At 44.1% G+C, this 20,865-nt stretch overlaps 1 protein-coding gene across 45 annotated transcripts in view; it reads right to left on the minus strand.

Moving 5' to 3' along the window:
• NRXN3 (neurexin 3) overlaps nt 1-20,865 on the minus strand; it is a 1,829,497-nt gene that overhangs the window by 1,743,166 nt on the left and 65,466 nt on the right. Inside the window, exon 2 of one of the 45 annotated variants that reach the window (XM_053245036.1) lies at nt 11,826-11,882. The exons of the other annotated variants lie outside the window; for them this stretch is intronic. The gene's annotated coding sequence lies outside the window, so the exon portion shown is untranslated. The remainder of the gene's footprint in view (nt 1-11,825; nt 11,883-20,865) is intronic. 45 annotated transcript variants of the gene reach the window in all.

The raw sequence follows: 20,865 nt of genomic DNA on the forward strand, positions 1-20,865 counted from the left end.
TCAGTTCCATGAGATGACCCCTGGTTCTAGTGTTGTGAGACAGGAAGAAACTTTTCTTTGTCCACTTTTTCTGCTCCATGCATAATTTTATAAACCTCTACCATGTCTCCCTGCAGTCACCTCTTTTCCAAACTAAAAAGCCCCAGATGCTATAGCCTTGCCTCATTAGGAAGGTTTTTTTTCCCAGGTGCCTCAGGGAAATGCACAAATTGAGTACTGTATGATGCAAAATGCTCCCCCTCTACACTTGGAGCTACCCAAGGCTCCTGAACCCCTGCCTTGGTGGAGACCAGTAGCAGCCTGTCCTAACAGCCTGGAGAGGTGGAGAATTAGCTGCTGCAGCTTCAGTACTGGCAGCCCACTCCCTTACTGTCCTCTGGCCCCGCCCTGTCTATAACTACACTGTGCAGGCTGCTCACTTGCCCGGTAGAGGAGGGAAATCCCCAACTCTGGCCCTTCACCTAGTTGGGGATTTCTCTCCCCTACCTGGTGAATGACCAGCTTGCACAACTCAGTTACAGTCTGGGGCGGGGTTAGTGGACAGCAAGAGAGCAGGCTGCTGGCACCAAAGCAGCTGCAACTCCTTGTCCATCCCTCCAGCTTGTTAGGATGGGCCGCTATTGGCAGACACACCAGCTCAGCCGAGAAGACCTCTGGAAATAAGTTACACTTTGCATGAAGAAACAGCTCCTTTCATCTTTCCCGAATCTAAAGTAAAAAAGTAAAGTGTGCCATCAAGTCAATTTCGACTCCTGGCTCCTGTGGTTTTCTTTGGTAGAGTACAGGAGGGATTTACCATTGCCTCCTCCCACGCAGTATGAGATTATGCCTTTCAGCATCTTCCTATATTGCTGCTGCCCAATATAGTGCCAGCAGGGATTCGAACCGGCAACCTTCTGCTTGTTAGTCAAGCATTTCCCCACTGCGCTACCCGAACCTACAGCCAATCAATTTCACTGGGTGACCCCATGTTCTAGCACAGGGGTGCATAACTCAAGTGTTCCAGTTGGCCAGAAATAACCATGACAATGTACTGGGGGGGGGTTGATTTTCAGTGCACTGATTATTGCAGTAAAATTAATTATAAATATAAATATTAAAGCAATTACTAGTTAGATGTGGGTCCTTCCCTCCCCCCGGGGACCACAATTTTAACCAAGGATAGCGGCCAGAAAATAAGCCCTGTCACTGTTCAGTCAGTGGGCACCTGACTATTCCAGCCCCACACAAAAGCCAGATGTGGGGGCTTTTGCTGTTTTGCTACCTGGGCCATCAAAAATGTCCCCTTGGGCCAGATCTGACCCCTGGGCCTTACGTTGTGCAGGGCTTCTCTAGAGTTATAAGGGACAACAAAAATATACATCTAACTACCTTTTCCATGTTATGCATTCACATATAATGTGTACATTTATAATCTCTATTATAACCCACCCCCACCCAGTCTGAACTAAACTAAATAGTCTCGAATACTTTGATCTTCCCTTGTAGAAAAGGGGCTCTGGTTGCTCTTTTCTGTACCACCTTCAGAAATCAATTAACACTTCTTTCTTCAACAAGACATTTAAAACTATTTTGGTTATCTGGCTCAGCGGTGCTTAATTTCTAGAAAAAAGAAAGGACTCAATTTTGTCTGGTAATAACATCCTCTTGTGTGAAAATCCTTTCCTTTTAATTCCAGGTATAGGCTAGCCTCTCCAGATTACTTAGTGTTGAGAGAGATGCACTCTGCACCTACTCAGGGGCCCTTTCATCTATTTTTTTCTTCATATCGGGTTCCTTTTTGACACTGGAAACAGATACCAAGGTTGAAGCATGGCAAAGCTTGACACACATGAAGCTCAGAACATTTTTTTCCTTTTAGTTTTCTCTTGTTTATTTTTGTTTAATGTCTGTGCTGCTGTTGTTTGTGTGTCTTTTAAAGATGGTATAGGACAGGAGTCTCTAACTGTAGGTACTCCAGATACTGCTGAACTACAACTTCTATCATCCCCAGCTGCAATTTATTATGGCTGGGGATGATGGGAGTTTTAGTTCAGGACATCTGGAGTACTATAGGTTGGGAGCCCCTGATGTAGAACTAAAAAAAAAAAAAAAAATCAGTGCCAGAATCTTTTCAGATTAAATTTAGAACAGCAGCATGGTATGGTCCTTCCTCCAGAGAGACTACCATTTAAGTAATGGATTGGTCTTGTATATTTTTTGGAATGTCCCAGGTTTAATCCCTGGCTTCAACAGGTAGGTCTGGGAGAGACTCTTGCATGAAACCTTGGAGAGCTGCTGCGTGTAGACAGTACTGAAATAGATGGACCAGCAGTCTGACTTAGTATAAGGTAGTTTTCTGTGTAACTAATGTTGAGCTATAAGTGCCACCTACTATTGCAGATTTTTTAAGAACTTCAACCAACAGGTTTCTAAGAGTGCAATCCTAAGCACACATATTTTGAAGCAAGCCCATTGAAACCAAAAGGACTTACCCTCAAGTAAATCTATGTAGGAGCAGGATGTTTACTGTTGTGCTTCCTGGCTGTACCTTTTATTTTGATAGATCAGAAGATCATACCACTCACTAGCTTGCTAGCTATCATTTTCCATTCACAAAACCCCAGTCCCCAAAATGAAACTTTAATAAAAGAGGTTGAAACACACTGAAGAAAGGAAGGGAGATACCACATTGTCTACTCTAGGGTTTATTTTTACTTTAAAATAGCAGCTACAGGTCAAGAATCCTTTATCCGGACGGCTTGGGACCAAGATGTTCCAGATTTTTCCAGATTTTGGAAAACCTTTCGGCAGAGGGTGGGTGGACTTTGGCAGAGGGTCAAAGCTTCACCTGAAGCTCCTTTCCTCCTTGCAACAGGCTTGGCTTTGGCAGAAGTTAGGTGGACTTTGGCAGAGGGTCTCAACAACCTCTAAAGTTCCTTCGCACCTTCCCACCAAGCTCCTTCCTGCCTTCCCTTCTTCCCCTCTCACACTCTTTTCAATAGGATCGCACTCACACGCTTACAATGGGATCGCACTCCTTCCCGCCTTCCCCTCTCTCAGACTGGCTTGAGAAGCGTTTGAGTGGCAGTGCTTGAGAGGCAGTAAACAAAAGGCAGATAGCCTGAGGGGAAGAACTAAAAGGAGAGCTAAGGAGCTGAGGAAGCAGCAACAGCAAGTTTATGGTCCCTAAGCAATCGCTCCTGCAAACTGCACATCCCGCCCAATCTCGGCCCCAACACTTCCCAGCCGATTACAGAGCCGCCGTAATGTTCTCTCTGTGAGTTGTGGGCTTTTTGCTGCTTTGTTAAACAGTACTCTGTTAGCTGCTGAGTTGGGGCTGGGATTGGATTGGGGGCTGAGGTGTGTGTGTGTGTGTGTGAAGTTGGGTCTACAAACATTTCCCCCCCTCCCGGCATGGTGTCTGGATTTTGAAGCTTTCAGGATTTCGGGAGTCCGGATAAAGGATTCCCGACCTGTATGAGTTCTCCAGATCCATATCAGTGTGGCAGTGGAACATCAGAATATAAGAACATAAGAAACTGCTTTGCACCAGGTCAGACCATTGATCCATCTAACTCAGTATTATCTGCACTGACTGGCAACAACACTCCAAGATTCCAGGCAGGAAACTCTCCCAGCCCTACTTAGAGGTGTCAGGAGTTGAACCTGGGACCTTCTGCATGCAAAGCAGATGCTCTATCATTGAGCTACTGCCCCATCCTCAGTGCACAGGGGATGATTTACCTCTATTTTCCCACTGAAAGATTGTCCCTGAAGCTGCTATTGGTCCCTGAAGGTGCCATTTGCTGCCACAGTGGCTTTTGGCGGCTCAGAGCAGCTTCGGGAGGTAAAGGGTTAACCCTACCTCCACACTATGGTTCCAGTCCAGACTGGGGCCCCATACTACAGCTGCTGTTTTTAACTAAAAACAAACACAAATAAGACAATGACATGTTTAATGTCACATCTACTTTAGCCCAAATGTAACATTTAAAAACATGAGATTATGCTAGCCCTGCGGTATAATTACACCAGTATCGGAGGCAGATATAGTGGCACAAATGTTTAAGATCAGGATGGCAATGTGATAGTTTTACAGCAAAAGCCATTTCCAACTTATTTTAGCAGGTGTTAACTCTTGTCAGTTTTAATATACTGAAAGGAGGAAGTTGGAGGGACACAGATTTGTTTAAAAAAAAAAATCCTGCCAGTATCCCTTTAAAAGTCAGATGGTCTTTTAAAAAATCTCCTGCATAGGGACACACAGTGCAGTGCCCTGGAAGACAATTGACATTCTGAATGACTGGGCTGTGAATTCAAAATCCCAGACCAGCCAGCCTGGAAGCAAGGAACAAACTCACATTAAAAATGAGAGGAAGAGGCTCCTCTTTAACATGTTATTTAGCTTCAAGAGTGCTAGCTGCTGTACATAATTTAAAAGCTGCACAGACCTTCTCCAGAGTATTCATATGAGATGACTATGAGACACACCTAGGCTGAGTTCAGACATAACACAGAACCGCAAGTCCAATGGACCCATGGTTCCACGCCCCACTCCCCCTGCTCTCCCGTGTTCAGACATTGGGGAGAGGGGCCTCTCTGCAGTCAGTAAACTGCAGAGAGGTGGAGGAGCTAGCTATATGTAACACGAAAGAAGGGATTCCTGCTCCTTGCAGCTCCATGAAGCACGGAGCAGGGCAAAAGGATATGGGGCCAGAACTTGTTGTTCTGGCCTCCAGGCATCACTCAATGCAATGCACGTTGCATTGGGGATTTCCCCCTCAGACGGGCACTCTATGTGCCCGTCTCTGTGATTCCTCGGGTGAATCACACAATTCCCAGTAGCCAGGTTTATTAAGGGGGTTAGGCGGGAGGGATCCATGAGGATCCCACTGCTTCTCACAAGCAGTCTAACCCTGTTTAGGGCAGCCCAGGCTGGGTTAGGACACTCTGGTGGACTACATACAGGCTAAGTAGTAATTTTGCACATGTGCCAATTATCCCTCTCCCCCCACCCACCCTCTGGTCCCTTACCCTGATTAGTCATCCTGGCTATTTTGTACCTATTTTTGCCTACTGAAGATTCCTTATTAATATCTGCAAAGAGGAACCTTTTTAAAGTGGTTATTCTCTATTTAGCAGGAGGAGAGCAATCGGCCCTATCTATCCCCAGCACAGCATCCTTCAAATGGCTGTTGCTGGTCGATATCTTATGTTTCTTTTTTAGATTGTGAACCCTTTGGGGACAGGGAGCCATTTTATTTGTTCGTTTATGTCTATATAAACCACTTTGGGGACATTTTTTGGAAAGCGGTATATAAATATTCATCATCATATTTTGTCTGTTTGAATTGCTAGAGATGTTATTCACAGAGGCTATTCAGGTGCACGTGCAAAAGTGGGCTAAGGCAGCCCAGCCCGGTTTTTCACATGCTTGTAAAATGCCAGGATTGGGCCAATCCTGGCGGCAACACGGCAGCAAACCCGCCTAACTAGCCACCCTTAAAAACATGGTAAAGGGAGCGATCGCATCCTTTTTTAATCATCCAGCCGCAGCTGCTAAACCGCAGGGAGCCCGGGGAAGGGAGAAGGGATCCCCATGATGCACCACGCACTTGCACAGTGCATCATGGTATTTCCCAGGGCTGGGATGACACATCCCAGCCCCTCCCTGCTGCCTGCCTGCGCGGGGAATCATCTGGATGTACACGGAGTGCACCCAGTACAAGAGGAGCAGTCATCTGTGGGGAAAGTGAGTCTAACCTGCCTTCCCTGCAGCCTACTCTGGAGCCCTTCTCACTGGTTGTGAGAAGAAGCTCACAGAATCATACAATGTTAGAGTCGGAAGTGGTCTTTGATGTCTTCTGGTCCAATCCTCTGCTCAGTACAGGAATCTGCTTGTCAAACTCTCAGGGGACAAGGTGGGCTCCTAGCCCTTCTTAAATTCCAGAATGACTGGAGCAACCCAAAAAGGACAGCCTCAGGAACAGCCAGGGGAGGAGGTCAGCTTGTCACCTGAGTCTTCCTCCTGGCTTGCTGCATTCAGCCAGTTCCCACTCCTGGAGAACTCCTGGCTCCCATACTCAGAAGCAGCCCCTCCTCGTCAGCTGCCTTGTCTTTAAATACCCCCATGCAGAGCTGAGAGGACTTAGCCTACTTCCAAGCCCCACCCTCTTCCTAACCTTACTTCCTGTTTCCTGCCACACCCAACCCAGCTGTCTCCCTAGAGCTGTTTCCTGCAGCTTTCCCTGCCTTGCCTTTTCAACCCCACTGGGATCCGACCCGCCTGCACCCTTCTCATCCCCACTGCCCCCTAAGGGGCTCAGAGGAGGGATGCCACACACTTCTCCAGCCTCCGCAGGGCCACTCATGCGACCACGCAACCTGACACTGCTATAGCATTCCAGATGGTTGCCCAGTCTCTGTTTGCACTGATGCCCTCTAAAGGAGAAGAACCCATCACTGCTAAAGGCAGATTGTTCCACTGTCAAACCACTCTCACCGGTAGGAATTTCCTGCATCTGGTCTCTAGTGCATATAAGTGGCCGCAGTTGCACACGTGAACACTGACGCCCTCTCATATACACCATGCCATTCTATATACTGCTGAACTTTTAGGACAAACTGCTTTTCTGGTATATCTTTAACTCAATAAACAAACACCCTCTCAGCTTTTAAATCAATGGAGGATAGCCAATTGCAGAGTGGATGAACACTGCATACAGTAGGCGGAACAGAGCTTTTATCCATGCATAATGGTAGTGGTGGGAGGCTCTGGGCAGTGATCTTTGGTGCGACAATAGGGATGCTGTAAGTGTGTCTCTGTTTTCACCCGTGAAATATTGGAAGGAATAGACCTGCACAGAGGATATTAGCTCATGGCTAAGGCACCCTGTGGGAGTTCATGTGAAGAGAGCTCTTTCCTCACTGACTCACTCTGTAGTCTTGGGCAGGTTATTCCTCCATCTGCAAAGCAGGGATAATAATACCACCATTGTGGGTGTTATAAAGTTTAATTTGTGTCTGTAAAATACTTTTGAAATCAATCCAAAATTAAAGGTGAATTTAAGTCATTTTCATCATACGCAACATTAACATTATTGTTTGAGACTCAAAGAAAGAACAAACAACATGCTGGATGTTCTTTGCTATTTTTGACAGATCCAAAACAGGGTTAAGCATTTCTCTTTTTTCCAAGCAGGGACCAGATATTACTGTATTATCAGAACCTACAATACAGCTAATCACATCCAATTATACGTCCTTCTCAATGTCCCACTCTTCCTCCAAGCGGCAACTTTGGAGAAGCCGTTGCCAGTCTGTGAAGACAATACTGAGCTAGATAGACCAATGGTCTGACTCAGTATATGGCAGTTTCCTATGTTCCTTTCCCAATTCTTTTCTGATCCCCCCAGAGACCAGGGTTTTGGCTTGGGGCTCATTCACAATTGATCACCTATTTTGAAGCAAGAAAAATAACTAGTTTCAAGTTAATTAGTAGTTAGATTTCTCTATTAGAAGAGTAGCTAGTAGTCAGACCTAAGTTTTAATCACACATTATGTTCGATATACAACGAGTGTACAGAGGTACAGATCTATAAGCAAGCATAGTTACTCACAAGCTATGCTCAATGCAGGTGCAGCAGTACACTTCCTATCTGTACCTAGCTTCACTGTTAAAATGATCGCAGGTATGGTCATTCACCCAAAAAATATAGATGAATATGTATGTATGTATGAAAAAACATATAGACATGCTGCCATTTCTAGCAAGGAGCCAGGAGAGAAAGAGCAGCTGTGCCAAGCCCTCTGACTGCTTTAACAAAAGCAGCCACCACACTCATTCCCTGGGGCATCCTGGGATGTGGGGGGGGGGAGTCCTCCCTCTCCCAGCCTCTCCCTCCACTGCACAGCTGCTCATGTGGGCATGTGGTGTGGCAGGGAGCAGACGGCAGCTGCTCGTTTGCCAGGAAAGGCAGGTGAGTTCCTGATTTCCCCACAGAACTCCCTCCCTCCCCACCAAAGAGCTATGGAGGAATCTGAGTATACATTCATTTCCCTACTATAAGAGGTAAGCAGCATAAACTGTAGTATTTTAGCCTGCTCTTATGTGTACTGCAGCACTTCACAAATGTTCAATATTAGAATGAACACATGTTGAGGTTGGGCAGAGCATTGTTCCAGCAATCTTCACCCCCAGCTTACATACAGTAGGCTCTCTCGGGCATTTAAATGAATTCATTTAGATTGGGAGTAGAGCTTGCCACCACCACCCTACCCACGATGCATGTTTGTTCAACACAGATTGTACATCTGTATAGGGCCTGCAGCATGTCAGATGCACTGGTTGTCTGTTCAGGACTAATATCGCCTTATCAAATGGATAATCCATTGTGAATCTTCTCTCTCTGCTTTGGTGGAGAAAGAGTACTGAAGATTGCAGGAGTCTATGAGGAACTAGGGGAGTTTTTGGATGGAGCAGAAGGTGCTCCAATAGTGTATGAATAAATTTCATTACCAGCTTTCAAAAAATCCATTCACACAAAATTTATTCATTCCCACCTTGGCCAGGGTTAATTTCTCTCACAAATAACTGGATCAATTAATCCAAACATGATTTCTAAAATCAGCTTTAAAATGACAAGGAGGTCTCTAGCTGATCTGCCTTGTGTCACAAGTAGTTTAAAAATTGAATCTCTTCTCATTCCTCCCTCCACCCCACAATGTGAAGGGTCGGGGAGAGATAAGTTGACTAGTTAGGAATTTCCACTATCCCAAGCTAACCTGCTTAATCACCCACCCTCCCATGGCTATAATGGTATTATTTAATCATTTTATTTATTCATTATTCAATTTATATACCACCCTTCCAAAATGGCTCAGGGCAGTTTACAACAATATGCATTCCAAGTTATGTGGAGCCTCAGGAGCCTGAATAAAAATATTTATCAAATATAAATATGAGTTTTGGCTTTAGCTAGAATGACAGATTCAAGAACATTCTGGAGGATCGTGTCGGCCAGTCCCACAGGGAGCTCCCTTAAGTTGGGATGTCATATTTCAGCAGACACTTGGGTGACATACTTTAAGACTCTATATCTGGCCAACTGTATTAGGGGTACACCCCTACCACATCATTTGGATGAACTTCGCACTTGGCCTCCGGTCATCTCTCAAGAAATGGCTAGTTTAGCGGCCCAACTAAAACCAGACAAGGCACCTGGAGTGGACCTGATCCCTGTGGAGTTATTAAAAGCAGATTTCGATTGGTGGAAGCCAGTTTTGGCAAATCTCTTTTCCTATATTGATTGGATAGGCTGTATACTGGAAGAATGGAACACAGCTGTTATTGTCTCTATTCATTCATAAGAATGGACAGCACTCCAGTCCATCTAACTATCACTCAATAAGCTTGCTGAGAATAGTTAGCAAAGTGTATGCTAGACATCTTTGTTACAAGCTTATTGATTGGGCAGAGCAAGATAACATCCTTAGAGACAAACAGGGTGGCTTTCAAGTTGGGCTTTCTTGGAAGGGCAGTATAGAAATCGAATGAATGAATGAATGAATGAATAAATGAATAAATGAATGAATAAATAAATAAATAGTAAGTTGGTCGATCTACATTGGATCAGGCCCTGGTTCTAAGACACTTGGCAGAAAAGTATACCAACAATTCCTCCTCCTTATATGTGGCATTTATTGATTTCAAAGCTGCTTCTGATTCTATCCCTAGGTCTCGACTCTGGAGCAAATTGGCAAATACCTCCATAGACCCATGATTACTCTTCCTCATCCGTATACTATACGAAAACACATTATTGAAAGTAAAGTGTAATAATAAAGGCTGTTTGTCCGAACCTGTTGCTACACAGAAGGGGGGTTAAGCAAGGATGTATTCTAGCTCCCTTTCTGTTCAATTTTTACATTAATTTCTTAATACTCCTCTTAGACAACCCTGACACCCATCAGCCTAAGCTAGCTAGTAAACCCATCTTGATTTTACTTTATGCTGATGACACAGCTACAGTATACTATCAAGAACGCTAGTTGGTATGGGGAGGGCGCTACGAAACTCACAGATCTGTGAAGATGAGTCGCTAGTTGTAAATACACAAAAGACCAAGGTCCTGGTATTTGCCAAAAGACCAAAAGAACATAAATGGCAAATTAAGGGGTTCAGGGTTGTGCAGATTAAGACCTATAAGTACCTGGGTCTAGTTTTTCATGCAAAAAGTTTGTGGGGACCACAATGTGAATACGGGGCAGCAAGTACACAGAGAAGTACATCTGCTGTACTCAAATTCTTTCACACTAATGGGGAACATTACATTCCTGCAGTGGTTAGGGTGTATCATGCTAAAATGCTCGCACATATGTTGTACAGGGTCCAGATTTGTCCCACCTGTAATTTTAAGCCCTTGGAAGTTGTTCAATATGGGCTTCTTTGTGCCGTTTTTCAAGTCCCCAGATGCATATCAAATGCTATCTTGCATTTAGAAACAGGGTTGACCTGAGTTGAGACACAGCCATGGCTTTGTACATTTAACTACTGGCTTAAATCATATGCATGCCCACAGAGCCTTACCCCCTTGGTTCTGAAAGATGAGTTTCACTCATCCTGGTGCAAGAGCCTCTATGACAATTTGGGCAGATATGGCTTCTTGCCGCAATATTTATTGACTTTGGATCGTGATGCTGCCAAAGAAGTTATTAAACAGCATGTGGCAGATATGGAGAAACAACTGGATTTAAGTCTGGTTATCACCAGTATTGCGTCAGGTGGCTTTTCAAACTAACCTTGGCCAGCTGCATATCTCGCCCACTTGACCACCTTAAATCAGAGGAGAGCCTTTTCACTGGCGCGGTTTAATGCCTTGCCTTCTGCCATTTTGGATGGCAGATTTAAGGGGATACTGTTAAGGAACCGGTTATGTCCATGTGGCTTGGGTGAAATTGAGTCTGTCTTACATGTTCTTTTACCCTGTGCCTATTATAGGGGCATTCATACTATCTGGATTGAACCATTTTTTAAAAACAGGCCTGGTCAATCAGAAGAGTATTATACCTCCTATCTCTTGGTGGATCAACATGCAGTTGTTATAGCAGGGGCAGCAAGATTCTGTGTGGCAGCCTGTAAACTGAGATGGGAACAACTGAGTAGTTATAACTGAGATTTTTGTATAACCTGATGTTTTGTTATCTAGTTTTACTGTTTTGATATTGTTTTGTTTTATGCTGATTTATATTTTGGTGTGTATGTTGACTGGTCATTAACTGTAATAAATTATCTACCTAATTTTGGCCTTAGTATTCTTTTACTGCACATCTCTGAACTCTCAGCTTTCATACAAGACAGGAACAAGATCTTGCTAAGTGCCTCAAAATGGCATCCATGAAGAAGGCACACATTCAGAAATAGCATATAGCTACCTAAGTAAAACACTATATTTAAATTTGCCTTGCAGCTCTTCATATCTTCCTCCATTTTCCCAAAGGAAAATGCAGAAAATAAAAGCCTATTAAAGTGATTCATTCATCTGTCTCACATACACAATTCCTTGTTCTTTTGGGTGTGTGTCCAAATCTTACTCGAACAAAATCCGGATCTTGGTAGCAAGAAGATAAAGCAAATGTGTGAGTATTTAACTAACTAGTTAGGAAACTGACATAAGGTGGGGGAGGGGGTGAGAATCCCAAAGTCCACATGACTATTATTTATATTAGTGAGACTGACATTTTAGTTCCAAAGGGATACAAAAAACTGCAGAGGCCTGGTATTTATTGTGTAGTTGCTGAAGTGAATGCTCTCCAAGTCAGCATTTCCCCATTCTGAATCTCACCTTTGTCATGGTTTCACTAGGTAGCCTTCGGCAAGCTGCACTCTCTCTTAGCTCCAGCTGCAATATAAAGATAAAACTACTTACCTTAAAGGGTTGTCGTAGGGATTACATCAAGATAATATACGTGCTTTGAACACTCAGAAGTGCTATACAGATGCTAAGTATAATTATTGCAATGGCCTTCATTACAGTTGTTTTTAACTCTCATCTTTTATATACACTTTAAAAAATGTTCTTTTTAAAGAGTGCAGCAATTAACCACATTCATAAGAACGTAAGGACAGCCCCGCTGGATCAGGCCCGAGGCCGATCTTGTTTCCCACAGAGGCCCACCAGAAGCCTCTGAGAAGCATCAGCCACTCAGGTTCAAGGGTGCGTGAGCAGGCAAGCCAAACAGCAGTCAACTGGAAGCAAAGAGAGGAGAAACTTTCAGACTACCTCAGGGATGAGTTCCTCACACAGAGGGAAGGCAACTTATCCGGGAACTAAGCTTTATTATCAGACAATGGCATCAAAATATCCCTCTGGTCACACCTGACTCCACAGGCCAGGAAGATTCTGGGTAATTGTGAGTGTCTCTGTTGGGACTACCTACAGTTTCTTCTTCTGACCAACAGTCCCAGTGATGCAGGAAGCTGATCTGGTTTGAGTCCTGTGGTACCAGACGGGTCAGAAGAGTAAATTAGGTAAATATATATTTGTAGAGTAATATGGGAATGTGGTGCTATCTATTATTTATCTTTAAGTTCAAAACTGCAATGAAGCAAAAGAAATCAGCACAGGAGAGAGAAAGTCATAGGACTTATCTCCCTCCTACAAAGAGTTTTATGATTTAACCTTTGAGCATAGGCAATAGTGTAATCCACTATTTATTTTATAATGTAATCTACTTTACTGACTTTGGATACTGCTTTTTGAAAGGTTTGGGAAGAGGTTATTTGTATTTTGAATGTAAGCAAAACTGTGGTTAGAATGGGAAAATGTGTTGAGCAGGAATCAGGCTCAAGAAACAAAGTCCATCTATCTTTACGATGAACAAATGGTGCATGTTTACTTTTTTCACATAAAAGCTACCAAATCAGGTAAACAGATGCAAGGGAGACGATTCAGGTGTGGGGGGTGTAAGTACTGCCTTACAAAGAATATTAATGATTTGGCAGATGTGGAGTAATTTTACAGCTGGTGGCTGAAAAAGGGATGGTTGCAAAAATGTTTTACTCACAATTTTAATCGCCACATTCCTTGAAGCATGCCAATAACAAGTGCACCATGCTTAGTCAACTGCAATGCGGTCTTGTTATTTTTATTACATGTTTATCTCAACTTCTGGGAAGTATCTCAGGACAACATACCTGGGGCAGGTATCGTACATCAGTGACACAGCACATGCTTTGCTCCCTAGTTCTCATCTGTTTGTATATATTTTATATTATCTTGCAATCCCAATTTTTATTTATATAGACACACACAGCACATTGCATTTTCTTTTCTTTTTAAAATTGGGTTTGCATTTTATCTTTACAAACTCACATCTTTTGAGCAGCTGAGAAACTGTAGCTCAGCCAGCACCAGGAAGCTGTAGGATTTTAACTCCGTTGTATGCATTCCTGAAGCTATGCATCCAAGTTGGCTCTCTCCTAAAATGGGTCAAGTGACTAGAAAGGGCTCAGGGTGTTACTGAGCAGCAGTGAGGACACACTGGGGAATGGGGAGCTATTTTCAGGGCTCTTTCCTGCCCTCGCAGGTGCTTTTTACCTTTCAAAAATGTGTCCCTAAGAATCAAACAGCCCTCAGGGACATTATTCTTGGAAAGAAAAGAGCACTTATGGGGGCAGGGGAGAGCTGAGAAAACGGTTTGCCCCACATGCACAGTCTGCTGCTCAGAAACGTTCTGGTTGAGTTAAGTGCAGCCTCTCCATGCAGGGACACAACTCCACTGTGTCCACGACAGGCTGCTCTGCATGTCAGCTGTTATTTATGTTATAAGTCTCTGAATTTAAGATGACCCCCTGATTTCTAACTTCAAAGAACTTGGAAAAGACAGATCTTGGATGCAGGTAAATACAGTAGGGGCTTTTTAAACTTATCCCTAGTGGGTCAACTCCTTCCATTTCTTGGTTTGTTTAGGATAACCTCTGTGGTGCTTGTGCATGTTTAGCAGATCCCAGTACTCATGCACAAATGAGCGGACAAAACTTTCCTTATTTGCTTCCTTTCCATGCCAGGAAAAGCTTTATCAGCTAAATAACTGCATACTATTATGCAGATATTTAAAAAGCACAGGAGCAAAGCCTATATACGTATAAAAATAAAAAATGGAGCAATGCATCAGTTCCACTTTGTAAACAAGTTTATTAATATTGGAACTCCAAAATCCAGTGGAATAGACCCTAGGTGAATAGTGGAACATATGCTTTACCTGTAGAAGGACCCAGGTTCAATCTTTTTCACCGCCAGTTATTACTGTGAAATATCCATATGAAACCCTGGAGAGCCGTTGCTCTGTAAATTGTAAGGCTGCACTATTTCAGCCTGCCAGCTGTTGCTGGATCACAGCTTCCATCATCCCCAGCCACAATGGCCAATAGTCAGGGGTGAAGGGGATAATGGGCTGCCCTGAAATAATGAGTTAAATGGGCCAATGGGCTGGTTGCATATAAGGCAGTTTCAGATGCTCAACCAGTGAAGAGAACCATAGAGCTGAGCATCATCAATGTACTGATGACACCTACCTCCAATCATCAGATGAACACTCCAAGTGCCATAACCCCAGACACTAGAGCCCCCCAAGTAGGGAATGTGAGTGAGCATCCAGAAGAGTCAGACTGGAAGGCACAACTGACCCAAGCACCTCATACTGACCCAGGCAACCTCATACCACTGGGAACTCCCACACTAAAGGAATTTGAAGAACTCAAGTCAATACCAACATCAAGACCCAAGGACATGGCTCTGCCCATACCCTGCAAGTTGGAGGAATTGTCTGAGGATCTCCTGGCCATGAAGCCCCTAGCACCACTGGAGTAGAAGCCTGTAGGACCCTTTTAAAATAATAAAGTTTGCTCCTGGAAGAGGTGGGTCCAGTTACCTGGACCCACTGGAAGAGGTGGGTTGCTGCCTACTCGTTTAGCGGCAACTCAGGACTGGGTTTTCTCTGTGGCTGCCCCAGAACTTTGGAATATGCTTCCTGTTGAAATAAGAGCATCTCCTTCTCAGTTTGCTTTTAGGAAAAACAAGATACACCTGTTTTCTCAGGCTAACAAATTAATTCAAAACAATTTAATCTGTTTTTATCTTGTGAAATTTTGCCTTGCGAATTTTAACTGTTTTTGTTCTGTTTTACATTGTTGTGTTTAAACTCTGTACATTACCTAGAGATGTACAAATATGATAATAAATAAAGTAAAAGTAAAGTCACCCAGCCTGAAGAACAAACTAGAAAACCATTCAGTTTGCTCACAGCCCTTGTTTGGAAACTTTGCCATTCTGTTGTTGTAAACCATCTCTGGATCCTGCCCCACGATTAGCTCTGGCCATGGTCCTGGCCTGTTGCCTAGTGAGCTGTCCAGGGTCTGAGGCAACCTGGCCCCTGTTCCAGGAGAGAATGGGGCAGCCCTTGAAACAGGACATAATTTGCTTCCATGCAGATGTTGAAAAGCATGGGGGATGATGACATCCTGCAGTACCCTGTATCATAAATGTCACAGGGAAGAGCAGTGGTCCTCCATCACTACGCCAGCGTGGTGTAGTGGTTAGAGTGCTGGACTAGGACCAGCGAGACCAGAGTTCAAATCCCCATTCAGCCATGATACTAGCTGAGTGACTCTGGGCCAGTCACTTCTCCCTCAGCCTAACCTATTTCACAGGGTTGTTGTGAGGAGAAACCCAAGTATGTAGTACACTGCTCTGGGCTCCTCGGAGGAAGAGCGGGGTACAAATGTAATCATCATCATCATCATCATCGGTAGACAGCTCTCCAGGTAGGAGTGGAACCAGAGATGTGGCATTGAAATGTTTCCACAGAAATGTTTTTTTTTTAAAAAAATCCCCATACTTTATTTTTCTTATTTTAAAAATTCCATTTTCATTTTCCCCATATAAAGCTTTGAACGTGTTTCAGCATAATGTTTATGATTATTTTATTATTTACACCACGATAAGTGTTTTTATTGGATCCCCCTGCCCCGATCATATATTTCAGTTCAACAACTTGGCTATTTGAGCAACTTTGAGATACAGAGGTTGTTCTCATAATCAAATGGGGGTTGGCTGGAGGAGAGGAAGAAACCAACCTACGGTACTTCCTCCCACACAACTGGAGCCTCTGTTGGGCTTCACTGCTCACACGCCCACATGAACACTGCAACTAGTCGTATGCATGGAACCGGCAACTGCCAGTTCAAAGATGGACAGGGGATATCTTTAAAGACTGAGGAGGGTGCTCTCTCCCACCCACACTGTGTTTTCTCACCAGTGCTGTCATTAAAATCAGTCCCACAGGGCGGCAGCATACCTCCTTGCTGCCCCAGTACGTCATGGACCAGAAGTGGCCGTGTCTGTTGTGCAAGGAGGTAAGCTGGCGGGGCGACAAGGAGGTATGTTACCGCCCTGCGGGACCAATTTTAATGACAGCGCCAGTGGGGGGAGCATGGGGGGTGGGTAAGAGCACCCTACCCGGTACCACCCCCCCCCCCAAACCAGTTCAGAGGTCCATAAAAGGGCCTGCAAACTGGTTGCGGGCACATTCCTATCCGCAACAGCATTTCTCAGGGCTACATTCAGGAGCTGGGAGTTCTCCAGTATCCCACAGTGCACCACACAGGCAGTGGAGAGGCAGCCCTCTGAAATGCAGCAGCATAACTCTTTCGGACCCCTCTTTCTACTGGACTCACTTGTTAACAAGGCCGCCGGCTCCCAGGAGCTGCAAAAGCTGGTGCAATCACCCAGACGACCAGTATGACACTAGGGGTTTCTGCCTACCTTGGTTAAAGACTGGGTACCAAAGCAAGGCTACCCAGTTAGGCAGGTGCTGGGCAGGAGAGGTTCCTGTGGCTCCAGACAAGCATCTCTACCTGGTTTAACCCTCTCCTACCCACGAAAGACTGGTTGTAAGAATGACCTCAGAGTGTGGGGAATTAATACACTGGGGTTTTCTTACTAAATATATAGGTCAAATAATATCAGATCACAGTCTATTTAGGGCATCTGAAAAATTTGCACAGTAAAATTTCCTAAGGGAATTTTATGCAAATGAGAAAAACTTGCATCGGAAAATTTTCCAATTCAAATTCTTCTGGAAAAGCCACATCTATGAGTGGAAACAATATAAAACCTCCAATTTGCAGTTCCTCCAGTTTGCATAGTTTCTCCAAAAGGGTATCGTGGTCAATGGCATCAAAAGCTACTAAGGAGTCCAGGAGCACTGACAGGGTCACATTCCCCTTATCTGTCTCTCCCAATGCAAGTCATCCATCAAAGCGATCTAGGCAGCTTCTGTGTCAAAATTTGGCCTAAAGCCCAACTGCAAGGGGTCAAAATACTCATTCTCATTCAACAGGATCCCAAATTCATTCCACCACCACTCATTCCAACACTTTTGAAGTTGCAATCCTCTGAGTCTTTTTAGCAGTCACCTCTCTGAAGGAAGCTGGGACTGATCACTCTCTCAAAGAGACATTAATAACCTCTTGGGCTCAGTTGGTCGATACCTCTCTACTAGCTGTTCATCTCAGTGAGGCTCTTCTCACATGCAGGAAGAACTGGGCTAAGGAAGCCCAGCCCGGTTTTGCATGTGTGTGAGAAGCACCAGGAGCCACTTGGCTCCCAGCAGCAGCATGGCGGCAAACCTACTTCTGGAGCCCACCTCCAAAATGAGGTTGAGAGAGCAAGAGCTCCTTTAGCCCTCTTTTTCTGCTCATCTGCCAGCCCCGGCTGCTTGCACAACTAGTGCTGGAGAAATGGGAGTTGGAGGGGGGCAACACTTCCCAGCACCTGACCCTTCACCCATTCAGCAAAGACAAAGAGATCGCCTGTGGGGAGTTAAGTACTAGCAGCTTTTCTCCCTGCTCCTCCTCAAGCCCATTCTCACTGATCGTGAGAAAGGGCTCAGTGAGTGAGTGAGGACAAAACAGCTTTATTTAAAGGGGCAAGGATTGAGCAAGTGTGTTGCAGGCTGTACCTCTTCAAGTAACTGGTCCATGCTGCAACAGCTGAAACTCATCCCAGAAAAAAAGCAGAGGGAACACAGCAGTGTAGAGTGGGAGAAGCAAGGCGGAGTGCAAACCTAAGACTAAGGCAGGGATAGGCAACTTTGGCTCTCCAGCTGCTACTGAACTACATCTCCCATCATGGCTGGGGAGAATGAGAGTTGTAATTCAAAAACAGCTAAAGTTGCCTACCCCTGCTCTAAGGCACAACTAGCCCATTGATACTCCTACTCTTGCCAGAAGTGCTACAAGGCCATGATCTGAGGGCATGCAGTGTAGCTACCTTGCTGCAGCTATGCAGATCTAGTCAGTTCCTGGATGGGCAGGTGTCTACGAATCCTTTGTATGCCATCTGAAGTTCCAGGTTGGGAGAAAGGCAGGCAATAGTGTCCTTAATAAATATAAACATGCTTGAGAACATCTTTCCTCTTCTGAAGCCCTTCCTTGAGTCCCTCTGCTGCCTGAACAACAGCAGGTGCATATCAGAGAAAAGATAGGTTCGGCTGCGAGTGCCCTGCATCTGGGACAGCTTCCCAAGACACCTATAACAGACTTTGAGAGTTTGTGCTCCAGTCTGTAAACTGGTTTTGTAGCTGATCTCAGTGGCTGACATGATACGTAGCCTTATGAGGGCAGAGCAAGAGCAGCTCTTCCTGGCAACAAAAAGGGAATTTGCAGAGAGGAAGGAGAAGTGGAAATAGCCTCCCCATGTGTTGCACTTGTGAGGCAAGACACGCCCACACCTAGTTTTTAGCTGTGTGTGAAGCTCTTGCTCCGCGCTAGCTAGGCTCTGTATCATGTTGGCCATATATGCAATGATTTCTTGTTTTGTAAGCTGCTTTGATTATATTTAAGGCGGGATACAAATCATAGTAATACATTTTAAAAAAAACAACATTAACAAATGTTCCAAAAGTTGCTACCTGTGAGGTTTAAGCACAACACACTGAAAAATATATTCTCTCTAATGTTGTTCCAATTGTGTATTGATGTGTTTTTGTGATGTCATTTTAAGATTATTTGCCTCTTTTAAAAAAAACTGCCATGGAAATGTGATGGGAGAGTACTATAAACATCTGTTAGATAAATAAAAATAAATAATGCTTGTCCCACTGAATGGCAAGAAATAGAAGCCCACAATGAAAAAAATACTCTTAACAAGTTATTTATGACATTGTTCAACAGTAGACTCTTGTAAAATGAAAAAGAAGGCACTTTTATATTCTATACTGCTAAGTGTTTGGGGTTTTTTTCCCCAGCGACTTCAATATCCCCACTTTGTGCTCCTGCCTTCATGACGTGCGGTTATCAAGATAGAACCACAATACCAATGCCCCAGAAAAAGAAAATTAGCTGCTTCCCCTTTCTAAAAGCCATGTTTGACTGTAATTACTTTTATACTTGCTTGGGAAATCAGACACCATTCTCAGGAGGGTTAAAAAAAAGAAGAAGGGAGAGTGGGGGGAAACAGAGGTAAGGTAAATTGGATAAATCCAATTAAAAGTTTCTATGTTCCATGCCCAAAGTTTTTGCCAAGGCAGAGAGTGGTGTAGAGTATATTTATTTTTTAAAAATTGTATCGGTGATCTAGTCCAAAAATTACTGACATTAGTCTTAAAGCCCACACTGCTATCAGTCATCAGAGAAAGCTTTTATCTACAGATACTGGCAGGAAAGTGAAGGCCTTCCAGAAGAAGCTTAAAACGGAAGAATGGTGATTCACAAGACAGGAGAAACTAATTAAGGATTAGTTACAAAGCAGCCATAATGCTTATACTACAGTCTGGAAATGGTAAGTGCAATGCCTGAGAAAAGTGAGAGTGTCAAAGACAGTAAAGGTGCTCTAGGAAGGAACGGCAATGAGAATACAGATCACAATATTTGCCACCCCCTTTGAGACCTGGTGATCTCTTGTGTTGCTCCAAAGCCAAAGGAGGGTCATATAGATAGGACATGGAGCAATCTTTCCTCCATGTTTCAAAGCACTTGTGAATGAGAGGTAAGAGTGTCTTTACTTCTGGCCAACACACAGCCTCTGTATACTCAGGGCCAATTTACGCATCTTAGGTTCTTACCAAGCAACCCAGGTTACAATTGCCAGCCAATTTATTCTCAACAGGGAACTGCAGCCAATCCAGGCTCTCCTAACTGGTAGGGTTGTGCATCACATTGAACCAATAATCGGCTCCAAAGAAATGCAAGCTCTATTGGGGCCTTCTTCTCCAGAAAAAATTTCAGAGAAAAATTCCTCCAGTGTCGGCAATAGATTTGATGCAGTGTTGCATCATATTGGCATTATATCAAACCCATCAGAAGATGGGGCAGGGTTATTTTAAATGAAGAGTTGACCTTCTGTGAAAAAAGCAGCTACCAAGAATGGATGTAGTGATGGTCACTATCTTGGATGGCTTTAAGAAGGGCTTAGGCAAATTAGGAGCTTAAACAGATAGTCATACATTGAATACTCCATGCAAAACACTGGGAAGCACCTCCTCCCCTGCTGGCATTCTACCTTCATAACTAGTTTTATTAGCTTTTTTAGAATATATATTGTTTACTTGAAAGCTAGGTCTTAGCTGAAGTTGTCAGTTAAATAAGCGGTTTAAGCTCTACCTTCTAAGAAAACTAAACAGAGTACTCACCTTCTTCTCATGGTGGGTGTCTTTGTGATAAAGTGGGACCACTTGGGCATCTCTCGGCATACTTCCCCACAGAGCTCCTTTCTCCCATGCAAAACTCCTTTGATAGGGATGTGCATGAACCAGTTTGGAGGTTCTTTTACAGGCCTCCAAAACGGTTCGAATGTCTGGCAGTTTGGCTGGTTCAAAGGTGGG

Source organism: Hemicordylus capensis, chromosome 1 (assembly GCF_027244095.1).
Source record: "Hemicordylus capensis ecotype Gifberg chromosome 1, rHemCap1.1.pri, whole genome shotgun sequence".
NCBI classification, from domain to species: domain Eukaryota; kingdom Metazoa; phylum Chordata; class Lepidosauria; order Squamata; family Cordylidae; genus Hemicordylus; species Hemicordylus capensis.